General features: G+C 36.1%; 1 long non-coding RNA gene across 7 annotated transcripts; it reads left to right on the forward strand.

Moving 5' to 3' along the window:
* Nucleotides 1-391: 391 nt before the first annotated feature.
* Nucleotides 392-8666, forward strand: LOC107799371 (uncharacterized). 7 transcript variants are annotated; one of them, XR_012703653.1, is made up of 7 exons: nucleotides 400-706; nucleotides 1366-1428; nucleotides 1727-1893; nucleotides 2166-2228; nucleotides 2912-3116; nucleotides 6727-6812; nucleotides 8209-8666. It is a non-coding gene; the product is annotated as an uncharacterized LOC107799371 (long non-coding RNA). The 7 variants fall into 7 exon arrangements; XR_012703650.1 differs by having other exon boundaries at nucleotides 392-706; nucleotides 1366-1893; XR_012703652.1 differs by adding an exon at nucleotides 7941-7975 and having other exon boundaries at nucleotides 402-1893.
* Nucleotides 8667-17610: the final 8944 nt, after the last annotated feature.

Consider the following 17610-nt stretch of genomic DNA (forward strand, 5'->3'; position numbering starts at 1 on the left):
ATCCTACCATCCGGATTTTGAGTAACATGCGAAAATTCAGTATTCGACAAGTCGTTAGTTATCTGACTTGGGGATATAACCGAATTTAAAGTCCAAGTAGTTGGGAAATTAATTTCTTCCCACCTAATAGGTCTCCTAGTGGTGACCTTGGACCTTGCAAAGTTGGTTTTTACCAGTATAGTCTGATCTGATGTATCATATAACTTACATCTAGGATTTAAAGTAGATAATAATTTAAAATAAATCCTATAAGACAGACATATAAGTTTAGAACCAGACGCATAATTATAACCATGCGTTTTCACGTTTAAAGTCAAGGTGTATATATATATATATATATAATATTTAGAAACAGCAGTTGGGGTGTGCGAACAGGGGACGAACAGGGGTACTTTGGTAGTTATGAGTTTATTAGGGATAAATTGTTAATTAAGTCACCGATCTCTTTTAAGAAAACACGCGTACTGCAATTTTACTGCGTAAAATACTAAGTTCTGTTCTCTCCCACCTGCCTTCCATGACTCCTCCTGATTTTCTCCAATTTCTTCCCGTTGTACAGTGCAGTCTAGAAATTTCTATTGCCTTTGATTTTTATTCGATTTTGCACAAATTTTTCTAGCAGAGCTTCAAATGACTGGATTCTCTGAGATGTCTCGAAACCGATTCTGCTGAAGAAGTTACTATGGAGATTCTAAGCCTTTTCTAGGTTAATTTGATTATTTTATCCTCGTGTCTTTTAGGGCGTGTACTATTGTTTATAAAGGCAAACCACGATGTACTCACTTTATGTATATCAGATTTCAAGGACTAATTCTTGATTTTATGTTCTCTTTTCCAATTGTCTAAAATTTCTTCTGCCGTTCACTCCAAAGTGTCGTCTCTTTGCTTTGATGAATTTAATTTGCCATAAACGGACCCAAGCTGCTTACTTGCTATTATATCGCTCTGTTTCTACTTTATTTTGTGAATTGATCATTTGTCCTGTTTGTTCTGGTTATACTTTGGTTTGGTTGCTTTTCCGTGTTGTTTCTACTGCTCTGCTCATTCTGCTTAGCTCCATTTGAATTTTATTTTACATCTTACCTTTTTTAAGGAAAATTTTGCACGCACATGCATCTGTAGTTTAGTTTTTTTTTCTTTTTTATTTTACATTTCTCAATCTGAGTTCCAAGTTGTCTTTGGTGTGTGTTTTATTCTATTTAATTGTGGTGAATTTTTCTCTGTTCTTTCATTTCTTTTAATGCACGGATGGGTATCTGGTAGTTTCTCTATTGTTTTGGATAGTTTTTTAGATGTATCCAATTCACATCTAATCCACCAATGCTTTTGATAATAGGCCCAGATTAACTTCTCCACTTTTTCTAGGTATTCTACAACTGAACACATTAGTAGGCTCAATTTGTCGAGCACATACATGTCCAGAATCAGGTAACAAATGAATCAAATTGGTCAAAAAATAGAATCAGACAGGCGGCTTGCCACCATTAGGAAGATCTACCCACTTCCTCTCCTCCAACACTCTTTTCTTTTCAAGTAAACTTTTATCAAACTTTGTTTATCAATCTCTTGATATCCCATTTCGGTATTCATTTCTATATTGTTTATTTTTTGTTTTATCTGTACATGTTGTCGTAATGATAGTTGAAATATCAAGAAGCTTGACTGATCAGCAAACTTAGATTCAAAATGATTTCACTCTTCTTTGATTAGTTTATTGGTGATACAGGTTTCAAGGTTTGATATTATGACGTAGATGTCTCTACAAGATCGATTACCATATGTTGTAGGCAATTTGATATCTCATTTCCGTCTATTCACCAAGCAGAAGGATGGGTTATTTGGATTTTCGAAAGATTACTCTGATTTAAAGCTCTATCATTCTAAAGAGAATTGGTAATGAAATCTTCCTTCGTCCAATTATATATATTGGATCATCCACGTCTGCAAAAGCTGCTATTTTCAATCTTTTTTGTTGCTTTGCTCTTTTTATTTGCCAAAATGAATCGAAGTTGCTTACTCTCTACTATCATTGATTTCATTGCTCTACAAGATTTTGATAGCACATTTTGTAATTTAGTATGTAAATTTATTCTTTTTTTTTTATGACATACTAAAATTTTGCCCTACTAACTTCTATACTCTTCTTTATTTTCTCGCTTATCCAGAAGTAATGAGAGCTTTATGGGCAGAAGGGTATGCAGAGATTAAACAATATTAATTTGGAACAGGTGAGAAGCAACAGAATACTAATATGGTATTTTAAATTTTTTTCTTATTTGATATATGCTATTTTGAGTGAAATTTTTTATCTGACGTTGAGTTAAACATGTGATACTAATGCTTGAAATAAGTTGCTTTGACATTAGTTCTCTGCCAATGTATTGGTTTATCTTTTATTTTTAATAATTAATTTGAGGTCTTACAGTATAACTGAAGAATTGAAAAGGTAATTTGGATTGTCATCAGCCACTATGTAACTTTCTTTATAAGGTGGTCTTATGTTTCTTTTGTACTTTAGGCTAAGCAAATAACTTATCAAATTAATTATCTCAAAAATTCAGGGCATCTCAGAAAATGAATTGATCTTAGTTCTGGTGAGAAGACTGTCTAGGAAAATGACCGGTGAGAAATAGTATGATAATTTATCTTGGTTTTGGAACTATGGAGTGTCTTAGTAGCTATATGTTTTACCAATCAACAAGATATGGAGTTTCTGATAGCAAAAGCTTTTTGGACCAAGCAGACGGCAGTGGCTTAATTTATGTTAAAACTCATTTATTTCTTCTCTCTCAAATTCCGTGAAGGTGCATCTTTAGTTGTGAAAAAGACCTTAATGAATGTATTTCATGCCTTTATACAAGAGAACCGTAATTTAAATTGACTGCAATAATGCCACTTCTTATGCTCACAGCTCTATACTTCTCTCTTTGATGATCCCATGTTGGCAAAATTTGGTTCCTCAATCTGATTTTTCGAGGAAAGCATATGGACAAGTTTCCATTTGATCGAGATGGGGTAAGGAGGTTGTCTGGTATAGCTTCTTTTCATATCATGGTGGTGGAAATGGATCTTAGCAAAACTTAAGCAAATTTTAATGGCTATTCTCCGAAACACTGGTAAATGTTCGTTCTTTTTTTTTTAATTCCAGTTAATTTCTCTTTATTGTTGATATGAATCATGTATTATGAAATACGATTGTAGTGTGTCTAACGTTTGACATTCTGATAGTTTTTACCAGCAACAAAATATATGAAGCAAGTCCAAAAACCTTAAAATGTACCCTAACTACCGAGATTCTGTCTGGCACGATGTGTACGAATATACTTTCCATGACCTTTAAACAAGTGATTCTACCGTATATTTAGAACTTTTAACATATAATTTTTATACCAGTGGCTGAAAGAAAAATAGATGATCATGAAACACCAAGAGACGTGGGGAATTTCTTAGATTAAAGTCCTAGTGATTCTAGATATGTCTATCTTTCTATCTCTCTAATTCTGATAATCATGTATTTTCATTCATCAAGCTCTCTTCTAATATCAGATTTATACTCTCTATCTTGCAGATACTGCATGATACTGATAGATTAAGTTATGTTATTCCTTTCCTATCATCACCTCATCAGATGAACGAGTCATTTTTATTATTGTTGAAGTTATATCTTTTTGTGCTTGAAAGCACAAAAGAGATTTTCTTAATTAATCTCCAAGACCAGTAGAAAAGCTCTTTCCCCTGGTTTCACAAGCATATTATTATTATTATGTCAGAAGATTCATCTGTTGCTCTATACAACTTACTAGAATGTGAGATAATTTCAAATTCCTATATTTTGCTCCAGCAAATTTCTTCTTAAAAAGGTGAATTACATCTTACGGGGGGGGAGACAGATGAGTAATTGATTAGCTTTGAATTCAGTTTCACGTCACTCGAAATATGGGATATTATTCCTAAAAAGAATATAGTTAGTTAAAGTGTGGGGTGCTTCTGACTTTTTACCATAACTACAACCTCTGTCTCTTTTTTAAATTCAGCACGAGACAGGAAGAGTAGTGTTGTGTCATGAAATAATTAGAATATGAAAATACATTCCAAATACTAATAAAATGTTGCTCAATCATGAGCTCTTGGCTTTAGCAGTACTTTACATGACCAGCTAAACTAAATTAGAAAACTTGCAGTAACTTTTCTAGCAAGAGGATCGAAGGCGTGGTTACAAAGTGACCTGCGTGACTTATAATCTATTTTATCACTTGAGAAGGAGATTAATATTTTAATATGCTAGAGCCTAGATGTTAAAAATCTGTCATAGTCCAGCGAAAGTGGATAAGATCTTTTCTTATATTCTTCTTCTTACAATTTTCTTTATTTATAGTCTACCAACAATTTTAATCTTGAATTTAATTATATAATTTGTTGACGGGACATTTGATTATCCGTGTGATTTTCTCTGTGTGGTTTGGGGGATATGGAGTAAGTATGGTAGAAAATAGTTGTTGTGCTGATCCGTTCAACTTTTCAATTCCCCTTGTTAATAAGCGACAGTTTGAGGAGCTTGGGGTCGTCTGGGGGTATTTTGGGAAAACTGCAAATATTTTGGCAAAAGTTACGCGCTAACCCTACTTTGGTTTTGCCACGTTCCTTACACCGCTCAAACGGACAACATCTATACTCTACTTCACACTGTTCTTCCTCAAAATTGTTAGTGCTCAAGTCCTCTTCCAATTTCCTCTATCTCTTTCAATCTTCTCTCTTCCTGGACAATTTATTCGCGTTGGTCGTACAGTTATAAGGTGAATTTTGGTTTCTTATTTTCTTGATTTTTTGAATAGCGGTTGCATAGAATTGTTTAAATTGAGTAAATTGTTCGTCGATCACTCTCTGTTCCTTTGTCCAGAAAATTCTAGGACGAATATCTAATTACAAAAGAAAGTGATTATAAATTACCAATTGACTTCTCAACCCTTTGAAATAGACATTATGGGGTGCAGACGTTCACCACATGATATTGAAAATAAAATTGGTATGCTACAACATCGATCCAAACGCTATAGTTTGACACTAAAAAATTAAAATCAAAATTCTTGTTTCGACAAGTTTAGACATTAGAATCTGATTCAAGAACACAAGGGATCGACTTGAAAAGGGAGGGATCGAGCATGATTTTCAGATAATACGCTATTGATACTAATCTTTCTACTGCATGATTTTCAAAAGGTTTGCATTATTTGAAAATTTCATTATTTTTAAAAGGTTTATTAGTTGGAGTTCATAATGATTTTCTGAAGGGATAAGTTTGATTAAACTTATTTGTTTCTACTAAATAGTCCAAAATTACATATGTACAATATGTTCCTCAAGGGGACCAATTAGCTTAGGTTTTCCGTTTTGCAATTAGGGACTGATAAGACAGGTGGGTGAGGGCTTGCTAGAGCAAAGGCATTTATGAGAGTTATGAATGCAGTTGCATTAAATTCTCAACTGAAGCCGCTTTGCCTCACTAGGATTATAGGTTCATGATCTTTAAGCTATAAATAAGTTAGTTGATTGTCAATGTTAATGCATTGTTTGTTCTTTACTTGCAATTTTATAGTAAAAAAGAACTATAACCAGTAATCGATATTGCAAATTATGTTATTGTGTTTGATGTCGTTGTATTAGTACTCTGCTGTATTTTTGTTCTGGTAACCGAAAAGAATAAAGTGCCTAATCATATTTATATGGTTCTTTATAGAAATAGTTCATATTAGCAAAGAGAATTGTAATATGAAGCGATAACTGTAGAATTATAGTTGGATTTAATAGTTAGTATCGTAAAACTGATTAATTGATAATATTTTCCATTCCTGTTTTCTATTTTATTCTCAACATCCCCCTGCCAAAAAGTTTTTTGTGTTCTGCTTCTGGCTGCAATGAAAGAGCACCGATCTATATTTAGCATATAAATTTCACAAAGTAATGTTATTGTCTTACAATTTGATGATCTTTAAGCTATAACTAAGTTTAAGTCATTGTCAACTTTCCAAAGTGATTTACTATGGTGTACACTCATTAGATTCGGTAAGAATCACTTAAGTTTTATTACTCTTACTGTAATTTATTACTGGAAATAATTTAATCCTTTCAATAGACTTGGCTAAGGAAAAAGCACAGATCTGTATTTAGTGTATAAATTTCATAAAATAATGTCATTGTCTTATAGTTGATAATTGACAATCTTTAAGCTATAAATACTAGGTGATTGTCAAAATTAATGCATTAGTTGCTCTTTACTTACATTTTATCCTACAATCTGTGTATTTGCTGTCATTGTATGAGTTCTCTGCTGCATTCTTATTTTGGTAGCTATAAAGAATAGAGTACCTAATGATGTTTTGTTGAAACAAAGGAGAACTTTGATGCAGCTAAAGGGCTTGACAATATGCTTAACAACTGAACATTTTCCCCGCTCAGCTGAAGTTATTTCTTCAGTGGCTTTGCAGTATCAAATCTTCAATTGCTAATAAAAAGTTGTACTTATCTTTGTGGTTCAGATTTTCTAACAGAAAAAAAAAGCTAGAACAAGATCAAGATCACTAGCACTGATCCAAACTCCTTGACATTAGTTTCATATAAAACTGATCAATACTACCATGGTGGTTGCAAAACTTTCTTACGTTTGTCCAATAGCATGCTCAATAAAACACTAATGTTCTTTATTGACATGTTGATGTTGATAATATGCAGGTTGTTGACATAACCTTTATTAAGAAAAAAATCATGTTCTAGACCAAGTAAGTCAACATGTGCTTCTACTGCTACATATGGTGACGGTGAGTATCTTGCTTGCTCTCTTTCTGGCATTTCACTTTTTTGCTCAAAATGAACTCAATTTTAATTTGCCGATAACTGTTTTCTGAAAATAGGTTGACATCCTCCTATGAACATTGATATTTTCTACCTTATAAAAAAAAATGAATATTGATCTTTCCCTGAGCAATGCGCTACGTCCTACAATGTTGAAGACCCGATTTGCTGACACCATCATCAAAGTGAAACAAAAATCTCTTTCACTTGATGAGTGTATTTCGTATCACATAGTTGAATCAGCATGATAAGTCTAATCTGCAGTCTGAAATAGCCTATCTCTTATCCAACAATATTCTTTCGTATTCGACAGTAATAGCTTTACTGCAGATTTTCCTAATCGCCTGTGTTGTTTTCTTTTGTCCTGCTTTAACTCAAGCTTGGTCTCTTTCGTCCGTAGTATTATATTCTTGCGTCAGCATCATACTAATTGAGTTTGTTCATCCTTACGTCATAGGTGTCTTGTTATACTAAATGGCAATTTGAAGAATCTGTTTATTGAAGCACATATTGATTTTGACATTATATTAGAAGTAATAGTTTAATAATCGCATAGAAAAACTGATAACTAGATTTCTTTTTATTTCTAGGTAGGTTGAAGATTGCACTGGACATACTACTTTTCTTTCCTTTTCTTGTTCTTTGTACTGGAATTTCTGCTACTTCTTTCTTCTGTTGAAGTGTATTCCGTTCGGTAAATATACGGTTTTACAGTGAGTGTAGCATTAAAGTTGTAGGTTAATGGACTTTCATATGAGAAAAAGTCCAATAGTCCATTCTTTCTAATGTTCTGCATGTTTATTGACTTCAGTTAGTCTGCTATAAAAAGGTATACCACAAATGTGAAGTTCTATAATTAGGAATTCAACAAACACGTTTTGTAGAGAAAAAGTGATCATTTGTCACCAACCATTTGCTATTATATTCTGGTAGTAATAACGTTATTGCAGATCTATGGATGTTCCTCTAAGATAACCCTAATAACATTATTGCATTTCTATAGATGTTTCTTTAAGACCACCTTTCATTTCGTTTCACTGTGAGAAACTTTATTTCTCATGATTTGTTATTATTTTATTCATTTCATTTGATAGGGTAATCTTTATGGCCAAGATATTACCAGTTTAAGGTATGAAAAAAATCCCTTTAGAAATGCAAGGGAGTTAGACTTTACACAATAGACCAACTGTACTTCAGCTCTGCCCTTGATCCTATACATAATGGGAGCTTAATGTACCAGTTCGGTATTTATTGTTCTACTCTATAAACTGCAAACATGATAGGATTATATTTACAATCTTATAGAAGTTTGTCGCCTTCTGCTTTCCCTCATCGAAATCATAGTTTTCCCTGAAATATCAGGTGTTGCAAATATGATGGAAGTTAAAAGCACAATTGTACCTCAGAGTGGTATCTCAGCTTGAAAAATCTACAGAGTATTATATCTGGACTGGGATCACAGAGTTTATACGTTTATGGCAAAAGGCCTTTCCAATTGTACGATTGCTTAACAAATGCAATCCTTGCATCAAGCACTGACAACTATCCTGAAGAAAACATTCTGAATACATTAGAACCAAGTGACTGAGTTAGCTGCTGGGCTTCATACTGGATAAGTGGAGGAGAAATATCAAAGTTTGTGCTTGATTTCATAATTCATGTGCAACCATTTCAAGGTTTCACCTCAAGTTCTATTTTCGGTAATGTTATGGATTTGTTCATTCGGCTTGATTTTTTTCTCATTAACCAGAAATATTATAATTTTGTAAAAACATATTTCCAGTTTGGTTTTCCTCTTTATTCAACAAAAGCTGTGAGATTCAGAGTCGGACATCCTAATGTTAAATTTCCATGTTGCATAATTGCCTTTAACTCTGGCTCTAAATCTGGCAAAAACATTAATATTGCTTCTAAGATAAATTCACAGGTTATTTGGTGATTTTGTCTATTTTTTCTTTATTTACTAGCTTAACAGCTCCAATTTTGCTAGAATCTGATTAATTCAGTGGAGTTTCTCATGTGAAGGTGTGTGCATTTATATTGGGACTCTATGTTTTCTATCTATAGTTTTAGTTGAATAGGCAAAGAACCCAAAATATCCATATAAATACATATTGCTTATAGCCTCACACATTTAACTCTATTCTACAAAAAAAGGATGGTGGACCTGTTTTAAGTAGCCCTCAAAGGCATAAATCTATCGCTAAAAATAATATTAACAACAATATTAAATAGCCGTTGGGCCTGGGCTTAGTCCGGGCTAACCCTCACTAGTTGAAAAATAGAGCAAGGAAAATACAAATCAAATGGCCAATAATTACCCTTTCACCATACACTTCTGTTCAACCACGCGACCGGAAACCAGTGACAGCCGATACCGAAGCAGTGCAGCGATAACTACATATTTCAATTGCAGGTAAGCCAAGTCCTTCCCTAAGCAAGTTATAGGTCCTCCGTTGAACTCCACAAACTTATACCCATCCTTTAGCGGTTCGAACCGGTCCCCTCCGATCTATAGCCATCTCTCCGGCTTAAACTCCAAGCAATCCTCCCCCCAAATATTCTTCTTTTCCCCCACATAGCAAATAGAATAATTACGTAACCGTTGAACCAGCAGGAACGTAAGCGCCATCAGGTAGAACTTCATTGGAAACAACATATTTGAAATCCTCTGGTACTAATACAAACGTATGGTTTCACCCAATGCTTCTTTCACATAAAGGAGTCTATCAGCTTCATCAAAAACCAATGGCTCTTCGATTCATCATCCTCTCCGCGGGTTTCCATTAAAACAATTGACATTTCATTAATGACCTTCTTTTCTACGCATGGATTGTTCATGACTAGCCAGAAGAACGAACTTAATGCCACCCTACCGGCAAGAACAAAATTAAGAGCAATACGTTTGAGGACATAATTTGGGAAAAGGTTGTCCTCCACATCTTTCTTCTTCATGAAACGTAAGAGATTTTCCTTACCCTAAATTCGGGGAGGCGAGACCGCACCTGGTGTCTTACTTGACGAGCGTACCAACTAAACTTGTGTTATAAGACTTTTTTTTGAATATATATGACTTAATTAGGCAGACAAAGCCAATTGAATACCGTTATGTAATATCTTAGGCCAGCAAGGCTATAAAAAATCTAAGGAATGGACAACTAAAGATCTAATAGTAATAGGGACATCGAATTTGTGTACTTCTTAGCAACAACAGAAGATCGTTGAAATTTGTGCGATAGAAATTGCTCCACGCCGATTCTATTTCACTTTGGAAATAAATTTTTTGATTCCACAAACTAAGTGTCCTCTGTGTATTTCTTGTCATGAGAAGAAAGGAGATGAGTTCTCTGTGTTTTTCTTGTATCTTTGAAGAGTATGTATTGTTCCCTTTTATTTGGAGTTACGAAAGAAAGCAGTTATGAAGAAAAATGTTCCCACCCAAAAAATAACCATGTAGAATATGCTCCCACAAATTCAACATGTGGAGTAACTTCTCATAAGAGGTTATGTAATCTTATCTTATTCATAAATGGGTCGGGTCAGCCCACATGGAGCGACCTGCGACCCAAATTGAAAATAAATCGAACATCTCCCACTTTGCTCATGGTGGGCTGTACTCAAACCAATATCATGCCAATAACACACGTTATTCATATAGACAAATAGTTCGTGCGACCTGCGGGCATCAAGAGCTATAAAATATTTTCAAACCTATTAAGGTTATTATAAAGCTCTATGTAGAAATCAGGTCACATTCGAAAAGGATTCACTACTAACATAAGGATCTTATTACTCTCTATACCCTAGACATTACCCGCTACTCCAGTGTCACACCTCCTTTTTCTACCCGAGGGGGTATAAGGGAGTTTTTTTCAATTTAAGTGACAATTGAAAACGAGATTATTTTATTTAAAATTCAGAGTCACCATTTAGAATAATTAATGGTGTCCCAAGTCACCGGTTTATTTTAAAATCCCAAATCGAGGATATTGACTCTATTTTTACGGTCTGCGAATGGTAGCCTTATGCGATGCAGAGAATGCAGATGGAGGTAGAGCTTAACCTCGGAAGGCAGAATGGTAGCCTTATGCAATGCAGAGAATGCAGATGGAGATAGAGCTTAGTCTCGGAAGGCAGAATGGTAGCCTTATGCAATGTAGAGAATGCAGATGGAGACAGAGCTTAGTCTCGGAAGGCAGAATGGTAGCCTTATGCAATGCAGAGAATGTAGATGGAGGTAGAGCTTAACCTTGGAAGGCAGAATGGTAGCCTTATGCAATGTAGAGAATACAGATGGAGGTAGAGCTTAACCTCGGAAGACAGATGATCTGCATTGCGGTATTTAAACACATAGTACGGAATGTAAAACGTGTCCTAATCTGGAACCTCTTTGTGCCCGAGGTAGGCTTAGGGACAAATTGTTTTGGAGAACTTAGAATGCTAAATGCCTCATTTTATTGATAGAAAATTAGACGAATCCCAAATTGACACTAAATAAACAGGAAAATAAAAGTCACTAATGGTCATTGGTCTTATTACATTTTATAAAGCGAAAAGGTAAACTCCTATCTACTTGGTCCCTGAAGGAGCTTCCCCAGATTTGGCATCCTTGGCTCTGTCGAATAGCTTTCCCAACTCGTGGAGTCCCAACAATAGGTATGCTCTAGCTAGATGTCCGCATTCGGTCCCTTCAGCATTTTGACAATCTTCGACCCTCTTGAGAAAATTTCTCTCCAATTCCGCTATGCCTCGCTCCAAGTATCCCAGCCGCTTGTTGGCAATGACAACCATGTCCTTCCATTCCTCAATCAGCTTCTGGTTGGACTCTTATATTTCGTGATATTTGCTTTCATACTCACGGATCCTTTTGCGCAGCTGGTTGTACTTGACCTGCTCCTCGGTCTTTTCATCTATAATCCTGTGACCTCGAACAAACTCTGGCTAGCCCAAACCATCATGATTATCTTCCAACCAACCTGAGTAGAAAGGAGAGCAACCAGCATGATACCTGTCTGGTTCGATGGTATCTCTCCCCATTATGATCTTGCAATGCCACATATACTGGGCACTTGTAAAGACTATCATCATTGTGGAAGTCAGCTCGTAAATGACTCATCTTGTCGACCCTGGGTATAACTTGCTTTCTAGTAGCTTGCCTCATAACTCGAAGAGGGACGTAAGAGTATGTTCCTCTCAGACCAATCAGTGTCAGGAAAGATGCATCTCTGGATAGGGCTATGAACTCCTCGGTCGGAAACCACTCGAACATCCATTGAACCTGTTCTTCAGTCAGATTGTCAAATAACTCAACCCATCCTTTGGCTTTCTCAGGCTGAGCGAACATATCGGGGATGTAATTCATTCGCTTTGGATGATGGAAAGCGATGTGATCATCCGAGTCCCTTCGTTGAATCTCTTGTCGGTATTCGCCCTTTTGGAGATGTTCCATGAGTCAGAGTTGGAGTAATGAATTGCAGCCTTCGAAGTATTTTGCTCCTCGTTGACACTTCTCCAAGGCTTGATATATGTCTGCAATGATCATGGGCATGATGTTGAATGGCTGCCCACCAATCCCATCCATTAGGGTCTTAGTTACCGTAGCCAGCCTAGTATGGATTCTCCCTTTATTCATCAGAAACACGATTAGCTCTAGGAAACAAAACATGAAGACAAAAATCCTTCAATGGATGTGCCCTAAGGATATGATGGCAAACTCGTCAAGGTAGGTACGGTAGGATTTGTTGTGACCGTACCTTTCATACAAATAGTCAAAAGGAATGTAAGATTCCTTCACGCATGTCAATTCTGGATTCTTCTTCAAACCCATCGTTTTTAGAAAACCCCTACCTTTGCGGTTCTCAAGCATTAGTAGACCCGGAGTTTCCCACACTAGACCGGCCAGTCCTCCTATCTCCTCTAAAAAGGGTGTCATTTTATTGTCCCCAAAGTGGAACACAGTCCTTTCACAATCCCAAAACAGTGTGGCAGCTTCTATGATCTTGTTGTTAGGTTGGATCTCCAAAAGGGAAGGCAGGTTTCCCAGATATTTTCGGATGAGAGTTTGGTCACTAGAGTGTAGATCTTTCCACCAGCTTAGCAGTCTTGGGTGGATGTTGGTGGTCATGCCGAATCTAGGGACTTCGTGCCTCATATTTCTGCAAGACAAATAAGGTTAAGCCCTTACCCCCACCAGACTCGACTATTTAATACCAAAAATTAGTATGAAGCATTTAGTTCTCCAAATAAATGCACAGAACGTGGTGATGTCCGTTTGGGTTCAGGGAAACCCAGTGGACTTTGGACAAGGCTATCTTAAAGGATCATTATGTGGACAACATAACTGACCCGGCTAGGTTTGACCATGATGCATGCACAATTTTAACTAGAGTAAAGTTTCTATGGGGTTTTAGACTGGTACCCTTGAGCGGACAACTCAAGAGGGAAGGCACGGAACTGTCGACTGCACCGCTGATCGACTAGTTTTACCGCAAATATGCCCTTCCTAATTTAGGGGATAATGATATAGGAAAAGTGGGACCACTCATTAAAAGCGTTGCTATGGTATTTGTTTGGCACGAGTGGAATATGATGTTGAACATGATTATGCAATAATTAAAACATGTTGGCATGTATTTGCACGTTAAGAAAGTGATAAATACAGTAGTTTCATAATTTAAAGCAGTAATAAAGGAAGGAAACAAAGAAGATAAGTCAGTTTTGCTTTTGAAAAGAAATTAAATGATTAAAGGAATTAAACAAGTAATTACACATGAAGGGGAGGTACAAATTCACAAGAACAATCTGAAGTGGTAAAAGCCCAAGTATCCCCAGCAGAGTCGCCATGCTGTCGCGCCCCCTTTTTCCCTCCTTATCATTGGAAAGTTGGGTTTATGACATATTTGGGTATAGGAAAACTCATTCCTTTTGGGAACGGGATTTGCATTTTGAAGAGTCGCCACCTAAAGATTTAAGGTGCATTAGGACACCTATATGGTTCATTTCTAAGTTTTTTTGATAACCACAGATAGGGTAAGGGCTTGAAATTATCCTAAGGGGAGGTGTTAGGCACCCCTCAGGATCCACTAGTGTGGTTCCCGGGGAGACAGTTTTGTGAATTTGTACAGTTAGGAAATAGACAATTATAGGCTCAAATAGTAGGGGATTTGAGTTTAAACATATAAGAGTTTGAAGACAATCATTAAAAGACGAATTTTAAAAATGAGTTACAGTTTTTAATACTTGAGAATATAAAAAGAAAGGGGGAGTCCTAGGTTTGTTTATAATATGGATCACATCTATGCGATACCCGGTATGATACTCCTTATAAGAGGGGATGCACATGGTATTAGCGCACTGGTCATCATATCCATATCTGCCCTTCCCACCCCATTAAGATATTAAAGCGCGGATTGGTCTCGACCTCTATTGCATGCTATTACCCGTCCCATTCCTATCAGTCCCGGAGGAATTTAGGACTTCTATTCCAATAAGAGGGAGGATTTAGGCTAACTCTTAGGTTTTAAAGGTAAAAGGCTAAGGCGACAGAAAAACATGTAGGGCTGCATTTAAAGGGGAAACACATAAATAATTAAGAGGCTCATGCATACCTCCAATGACAATGCATATAAATAGCATGACTTAAACACAGTTAGGGTCATAATATAAAGTACTAAGGCAGGGTGTTTTAATCGTTGAAGCAGACCAATTTATTACATAACTCAGATAAAAAGTCCGAATCAGGCCTGCCTACTGGTTGTAGTAGTGCTAATTAAACAAAGACGAGTTCAGTTTTATCATTATAACCTAAGGCTTGCCTAGGCGCGGTAGTGAGCATGATATCTATTATTGATTAGGGTGTAGTAAAATAGTAAACAATTTGAAACGAGCGATTTGGATCCTATAGGCATGCTTTTTAACCGTATTAATTTCAAAGAGCGGGTTATTTAAACTAATTCAGAACTGTACGAGTCAAAACGATTTTTTAACTAAACTAGGTTTAGATCCTATAGACATGATCTCTATTATAGCTGATTTTAATTCCTACAGACATCGTATCTAAGTATTAAAGGCAGATTTTGGTCCTATAGGCATGGTATCTAATTGAACATGAATTGAAGCAGGTAGGATTCATTTGATCACAGCAAAATTCCTAAAGGCATGATTTCTATGAAAAATTGATTTTTTTGATCTTATAGGTATGACATCTAATTTCAAAGCTGATTTTAACCTTGTTGGCATGATGTCTGATTATAGCCATTTAGAACCTATTGGCATGGTGTCTAAGTGTGGAAGTAAAACATGCAGAATTTATTAAACAGATCATATAAGCATGAGATCTACCCTTCTAATAGGTAAAGCATGCATAATCACCCCATCCCTTTTCACTAGCCAACCCCAATATTTGTTACAAATTATTACAGACCAAAAATGACTGAATTACATTAGAAAAGTGCAAAAATAAGAAGTTACAATCATAGGAAGTCTGATCTTGACTTCCTCTCTGAGTTATGGAATAAACTTCCTCAAATGCCCATGTTGTTTCAAAGCCTTTCTTAGACCTGGGTGTGTCAAAGTTCCCTAAGGGTCTCAAGGGACCCCGGGCAGTGCTTACACCCAGGTTTGCATAACCAGACAGAAATGAGTACAGTGTGGAAGGTCCAACCCTTATGTGTCCATGTTTAGAGGGAGCTCAAGGGTCCCAAGGTAAGGTTCACACAAGAGGGGCAGAACCTAGGTTCTAAGAATATCGTGGAAGTGCAGAGCACACTGTTTTTTTAAAAAAAAGAGTTTGTTTAAAACTGGACTGGTAAGTCCAGTTTTTTAAGGTAATTAGTAGCAGAAGTGTTTAAAATCAGTTGGGGCAATGATCAAAACACAGAATTAATAGTCATAAAAGGGGTCAAAGGGGTTTTGGGAATACATTGTTTGTAAGCACATGACCCAATAGGGGTCTGGTTTGGTCATGCACAGTAATAGGTGATGCTGGCATAGCCACAAACCATCCAAATGAACACAAACACATGGAGGGGATATGGGGTTTGGGATTCATACACATAGGGGAGCATTAATTTAATAGGGGAAGGGAACATATTTCAGCATGTTATTAATGTAACTTGACTGCAGAAACATAAGCAGAAGTAGACAAGAATGAGAGAAGTTGGAACAATTAAAGAAACATGTTGTTGTTGATGCTTGAAATTTAACTAGGACATAGCAGTAGAGAAGCAAAGTGCAGAAAGGAAAAGTAAGCAAAATTCCACAGTCTAGCCTTGGCTTTCAGCCGGCTAGACAAAAGTAGTAGCACAAGTAGTAGTAGAGAAAAAGAGAGAAAGTTTTGACTGTAAATATGTGTTTTTGAACTCAAATTGTTCGTGTCTTTGAAAGAAGAGGGGGTGGGTATTTATAGTTTGAAAACGAGTGAAGAAAAGGTAATGTCTTAAAGACAAACATGGAAATAATCACAATCAGAATCAATTAACACAAATGATTCCCTTTAATTAAGGAATCTGTTTAATGGGTAGTAACATGTTTAATTAAGGGATGAAATCAGTTTGGGGACAGATTGATTATTGCCATATAAGGGTGCAGTAAAAGTATGAAGTAAATAACCAAGTCTAAGTGCAAAATAAGCTTATTTTGGGAAACCATTTAGCAAAGTAAAACATTACAGTAAAGGAAAGGAATCAATTAATTTTAAATAGATGAGTAAAAATTAGGGTTCGTAAGAAAACCTTTTACAATTAGACGGAAGATCAAGGAAATCAAGATCAATCAAGAAAGGAACATGATTCTGCACTTCACCATACAAATAGCAAGGGATGAACAAGCATGCAAAGTTAAACATGTTGACAAAAAGAAGCAACACAAACATATAGTAGCAGTAGGGGTAAGCTAGGGATCGGTAGCAAGAAAATATTCGAAGCACAGTAGTCAAGTAGGTCAACTAGTCACATAGAATCAACAGTGAAGAAAAACATAGTAACAGGTAAAAAGAGTCAGAAATAAGTTAAGAGATGATAAGAACTCAAAATCAGATGAGTCAAACAAGGAAAAGAGAGTCATAAACGAAGAACTTAAAATAACCACACATTTAAGCAAGCAATTTCAGAACTCGGATAAGACCAAAAAGGAACTGAGGTTTTTAACATGCTGAAATAGATAGAAGAACAACATGAGCAAACCATTTTAAACATAGCAAAATCCCAGACAACATTAAAATCAGAGAAGAGCTCTTTTAAAAAACTTAAAGGAAAACCCTAATCGTCGAAAAAATGAAGAGTCGTTTTGAAATAAAAGTTGAAGAACCTTCGAGAAAGCACTTAAGAAGTTCGTAGTAAACACAGATCTAAGATAGATCTAAAGAAAATTGTAAGATCTTAAAGATTAAGGTTTCAAAAAACCCAGAAAAGATGAGAAAGACCTTGAGAGTTACCGATCTAACCAGAAAAGTCAAGGATCTGCCTTGAAAGGCCATGAATGGCCGGAGAAAGGTCATGGATGGCCGGATAAAGGCCATGAACAGAAGTCGAGCAAGGACTGGACCAGATTCCTTTGAGGTTTGGCTATGAAACTACAAAAATAAATACTCAGGAGCCATAAGAGGCCAATACACATCTCAAATGGCTATGAGAGGCCATAGATTAGGCAGGGGTTGAAGTGGATTAGGGTGGAATTAGATGGCGGCATCTAGGGTTCATGTGAGGTTGCAGAGAGAATTGAGAGGGAAGGGATTCAGAGGCGGAGGGTGGTGGAAAATGAGTTAGG

This window comes from Nicotiana tabacum, chromosome 20, assembly GCF_000715075.1.
Source record: "Nicotiana tabacum cultivar K326 chromosome 20, ASM71507v2, whole genome shotgun sequence".
In the NCBI taxonomy this organism is placed as follows: domain Eukaryota; kingdom Viridiplantae; phylum Streptophyta; class Magnoliopsida; order Solanales; family Solanaceae; genus Nicotiana; species Nicotiana tabacum.